The following is a 6,000-nucleotide window of genomic DNA, read 5'->3' as shown; positions in this document are numbered from 1 at the left end:
TGGGCTCATCAGTTAGACACATCCGAACTTAGGATTTGAAACCCGAGCCTCTTGCATGCAAGGCAAGCATTCTACCAACTGAGCAAACACCCCGCACACAAGAATTTCTATTAATCAACACAGACCAAGCAAACTGCGACAAAATTCGACTGTGAAATGAACCTACTTTGTCTCAACAACGGACGCGGTCATCCAACCAGCCAATAACCCCAAGCCGATGTCTCACAAGTAGGAGTTTTAACTCGAAAGGACGATGCCATCCAGCAATGCTAACCAAGCGAGCAACTTATGATAGGATTTTCAGAATGTGAGAGATTGTATATAATAAATTCCACAGCCAAACAACGTCGCAGCCACCAAGAGCCATGAAAGTCAAAGCACCGGAAGTCCAAGACTCGAGTTTCGCTCTATTGGGCTCATCAGTTAGACAAATCCGAACTCAGGATTCGAAACCCGAGCCTCTTGCATGCAAGGCAAGCACTCTACCAACTAAGTAAACGCCCTGCACACAAGAATTTCTATTATTAACCAACACAGCTGGGCGAATCTCCTTTTTCTTTTCTTTTTCTTCTTCATTTCTTTAGGTCGGGTGGAAGACTGTCCGTGCGTTCACTGATGCAGCTGGGCGAATCTCTCTTTTTCTTTTTTTCTGGTCCCCTCATTTTATAGTCGTAAACCGGCTCCCAGCGGCTGTGATATTTTAGGCCTTTATTTTCGGCGGGGAGCTCTGCCATTGGTTGATAATTCTTTTATGGTTTCTTATTTTTTTTTTTTCCAAACGGAAGCGATGCGTGGAGCCATGTGCAAACGACGATTTTTTATTTTGTCTCTTGCTGGAGACGTTAGCATCCGGTTGGCATGTTCCCACACATATGCACAAGACAAAACGTTTGATGATGAAAATATAGTCGTCATTTGTTACCGTCGTAAATTACTTAAGGCCTTGCATTTTACGTTACCTACTGATGTTATGGAATAAAGTCAAGACACGACCTGAAGTCACAACCGCAAGCAGATAAACATCTTTTTTTGTTTTTTAATTGTTCAAGATGCTGAGTCATTACACAAATGATCCAAAAGTAACTGTTTTCTTTTCCTAAAACAAGTTAGCATTTTGAAGATGGGAATTCTTTCGGGATAAGTTGTTGCGATATTAATTTTTATTTTTTATCTTTTGATTCAAATGTTAATAACTGCGTTTTATTTCAGTATTTAATTTATATTTTTATTTTTTTTATTGTTTTATTCAATAATAGATTTTCTCGTCCATAAATGTTGTTTATTATATCTACGATAGCATAGACTCTATAATTATATTCTTTTTACAGCCCCCCGCCCCGCTTTCCTTTATCTCGCAATTCCTTAAAACGTCACCAGAAGATCACGTTTTTTAACGGTTAATTAAAAAAAAAAGAAGTCTGAAAAGAACGCTGAAATTTTTAAAGCTAAAATCCTTTCAACAGTTTGCATTTTGAAGATGAGAACTCTTTCGATATAAGTTGTTGCGATATTAATTTTTATCCTTTTAGACTCAAATGTTAATAACTACATTTTATTTCAGCATTTAATTTAAATTTTTATTTTTTTGATTGTTTTATTTAATAATAGATTTTAATTTCCTCTCCCCAAACAAATAATAAAGAAAAGAATGAGAATGAAACGACACCTCCTTCTGATTTAAATGCACCACATTTATTTTTTAAACAACACCAACAACAATAAGGCAATTACACAAAGGTAAATAAATGAACAGAAAAGGTTGTTTTCTTTGTGAACGGCAACTGAGGTAATTAAATGTTTTTTATGTAAAGAAAAAAAACTGTTCTTTTTCTCGCTTACTTAGCGGAGAGATATACAAGGTTAAAAAGAGTCCATCAGGGTAACAAGTCCATCTCTACGTGGAGGAAATAATTGTTGGGCGTACGCGTGTTTAACGTCCAACTGAGACGGGTCGGCATCGATGCTTACACCATGCTCAAAAGGTCGACTGACTCGTTTGGGCGCAAAAATGCTCTTTTCATAGATCCAGACCGGCTCCAGACAGCATTAGATCCTACTGATATTTTGGCGTTTTGGAAATTCGTTAAAAAGATTATATTATTAACTTCTCATTGGCTGGTTGTGTCACGTGATGGTGCTTCCAACTACGTTCGCCAAAAATATGTTATTTTTACTTTTTTTATTTTGAGCAAAGTGTGTGGGCATATTTGATTTTGTGCCGTTGCTGAGAGATTATGTTTTTTTTTCTCAAAATGCATTGGGAAAAATTGCAATGAATAATGTTTCGTTATTTGCGCGCAAGTGTGTGTGTGTGTGTGTGTGTGTGTGCCTGCGTGAGTGACTGCACAAATTTATATTTTTATTTTTTTGATTGTTTTATTTAATAATAGATTTTCTCATCCGTAAATGTTGTTTAATATATCTACCAAGTTGAGAGTATAAATAAATTAGGCAATTGTATTCATTTTCAGTTAGTGAGAGGGGAATCTATCATCATACTATCCTTTAAACACGCCAATTGGACTTTTAAGTACAATACTTAATAAAATATTTTTTTAATGGAGAGTAGATAATGCATTGTGGATGTGTTATCAGCAGCTCCCGTTACTCTCGCTTCTCTTTATTTGTCCCTCAGTCCTCATTTTTTAATGAGTGATTTTTCTGACAAAGGGAGAAGAAAAAGCTGTATTCTAGGTTGGCAGTATTTTGTGAAAACAGTTGCCAGAGATTTCGGAAATTTTCTATTTCTATGTCTATCCTTATAGCCATGTCACTAGTAAAGGTGGTGGGGGTAAACGTTTTATCTGGGCTGACGTTATCAGCCTGATATGGACACGAACCGTGGATTAACCAAGGAGGTTGCCCTATCAGCAGGTGCAAAGTACTGGGGCTGCTGTATTGTTATTTGGTGAATGGATTCTGGACCATGCAGTACCTTCTGGTGGGGTCTCTTGATGCCATATTAGTGGGTAATTGTTACGGCTTTACCTTATCATGTGCCACAAAAAAAAAACTTGTTTCTTTTTCTCTCTTACTTTCCCTCTCTGTCCTGCTCTAAGCAAGTCTGTTGACCTAGTCTACAAATCCCAAAACTCCATCATGGAATGTTCCAAGAAAAAATACTTGATTAAAACCGGATCTCCAACTTCCAACGTAGAATGAGCTTCAAAATAGTCTGTACAATATGTTGGGTATTATAAAGTCGATAAAGTAAATTAATCAAATAATTACATACCTTGTATAGATTTTGTGTAAGTCGACGATGAAAAAAAGAAAAAATGAAATGCACGTTGGAAAAGCCTTTTCAATAACACACACACAAGAAATGCGTGATTAGGTTTTATTTTCATTTTGAGAAAGAAAGAAAAAGATACACGTCAACACACTTGATATATATATATATATATATATATATATATATATATAACCTAAACGGAAGTACACGTCATCAACATTAGAGTCCAAGGGAGATAACTTCTAACAGCTCACTTAACTTAAACACTGTATTAGAGTGTTCTCATACACGAAAAAGCATTCAAGCTAGTTTTTAAAATTGGTTTTTGGTGTTTATCAATATTTGGATCTGTTGTTTTTCAGTTTTCTTTGTGCATGTTAATTTAAAAATGTTTTTGCTTTTCTGTGAAAAGTATGTCTGGTTGATGAAACATGTTATTTTTTTTTAATGATGAGTATTCGGTTAAAATATCTGCTTTGTTTGAAAAAGAAAAATATTATAGTAATATGAACTCTTAACATTGCTGAAAGTTTTGTTTTTAAATAGGCTAAGAAATAAAAAAGGTAAATGTTCTGGGGTTACCAAAGAGTATCATTCTAACATTTATAAAACAACTTCGTTGATCATCTTTGTTAGCATGCTTGTATTGAGAAAATGTTAGTATCAGAGAGAGTTCATGTGCAGAGGTAGTACTGTAATAAGTTGTATTGTATTAAAGTCACTGCGCGGCAGTAGCCATGGTGGCTTTTCGTCAAACTGGGGCCCAAGGGGCCTGGATGAAGTTTTGCCCCAGCAAAGGAGTGTTTTTAGATGATAGTCAGAGAAAAAAGAGGAAGAATTGTAGCGGGTTTAATCTTTTATAAATTCAGTCACATGATCAACTTGCCTGAATGATGGTCTCTGATTAGGCAAATCAGAAAGAAGTCGATCACTACAACCAATCAGCAATGATGTTATAAACCAAAGATATTCAAAATCTTGTGTGATGTTATGAGTATTCACTTTTGCTACTACACATTATCGATAGTCTATTTGACAGATCTTGTTTACTAGGACCTCAGGCACAATAGCATTTTTCAGTAAACAAGCCTAAATCTATTTTTACGACAGTCATGGTCTAGTACACTATATAAATTGTAGACTTTATCTTGTTTGTCACAGAACACAGATCATGATTATCATCAAGAAAGCAAAATATTCACTTGAAAATGGATGGCATCATGAAGAATGAATTGTAGTCAACAAAAGTAATGACATCATAAAGACTGAATGGTAGTTGTTAACATGTGAATGGTTGTTTGGAAGGAACAGCTTACACTCCTCCCAAATCAATTATTCTTCAATGTGAAGAGGAAGTGTAAACAAGGTATTGTCAAAGTTAACATTGGTCATCTCTGCCTCTGTGGCAAGCAAGTACATGTCAGGCTGGGAACTGCAAATCCAGGGAGTGAGAATAACAGTGTTGCTTTTGCACATGCAGGTTCAACTGCCATTTCTTTGTGTGTTCTGCGTTACACATTCCTAGGGTTAGTATTCATCCGTTCTTGAAGTTGAGCGTAAAATTCTGCAATGTTGTAGGCATAGAAAATAGTTTAAACAACAAACAGACACGATTTTTGTCAACTGTGCAGAAGTTTGATTTACTAAAACAACAAACAACAGAAAGAGCACTAAAGTTTGACCTTTCCTAATACAGCAGGCTGTGGCAACTGTAAGTGTTAGAGATATGGCGTCAAGGGCTTTGGATTTTCACAGGGCCATCCAAGGCAGATTGGTTTGATACCCAATAATATTAGGGCCACAACATGGATAAAGGTGTTTGATTTTCACCAAAACATCTTGATTGGAATCCAGCAGCTTCTAGTGCAATGTGTCTGTGAAAATGTGACACAAAGAAAGTTAGATTTGAAAAGTCAGCACCCTAGAAAAAGAGCAATCTGGCTTGTAAAAATGCCTAGGAAGTCCTGTCAGTCTTCCCAAGTTGGCGTGCTTCAGGCAATAAACTAACTTTCTCAAAAGGGGAGAATGTAAAACTTAAGAGAATGGACTGCAGAGGGTGATACATCTCAGTCAACAAAAAACAAGCCATCTAAACAATGGCTTAGACGCTGGATTTGGAGTCCAGGAGAAAATCTCTGGTAGACTTATAATTATTTGTTGGCTGAATTTGAACAAGAAAATACAGGTTATGATAAGGATAATTTTAAGAATTAACATTATTGAACTGAAAGTGTCTGGAGCAAATCTAATGGGGAAAGAGGTAACAATTTAGAATGATCTAGGACAGGGCTTTAATTTTGTCCATCAATGCAGAGGGTAGGGGCTGGATAAAATACAAAATGGGAAGAAGCTAATAGGACGAAAGCAATTGAAAACTGGATCGTTTGAAAGGTCTATCCACCAGTTCATGATCGGTTGAGATTAAAAAAAAAATATTACATCACACTAGGCTTATACCGATTGCTACATAAGCAGGTGGTTTTAGAATATTTAGACACATCTGGACAGACAAGTGGAAGAGACAGCACTGAGAGCTCTCCTGAACTTAGACCTTGAGTCCAATCTGCTACTCCCAAAACTGATACAGCACACAGAACTTGGATTTTTCAGTGACAGTGTTGGGGAATTCTTTTTTTTTTTTTTTTACTTCATACACATTGTATCAACTTCCTTAAATAAACTGGTTGACTGTAACATTACAACTGTTTTGATATTTTAACTATTTGATAAATTGTTTGTGTTTAGCAATTTGTGTAAACTAAATC

Source organism: Euprymna scolopes, chromosome 25 (assembly GCF_053919585.1).
Source record: "Euprymna scolopes isolate OS-2025 chromosome 25, ASM5391958v1, whole genome shotgun sequence".
In the NCBI taxonomy this organism is placed as follows: Eukaryota; Metazoa; Mollusca; class Cephalopoda; order Sepiida; family Sepiolidae; genus Euprymna; species Euprymna scolopes.
The sequence above is the reverse complement of the archived record's forward strand: the minus strand, read 5'-3'. Positions refer to the sequence as shown.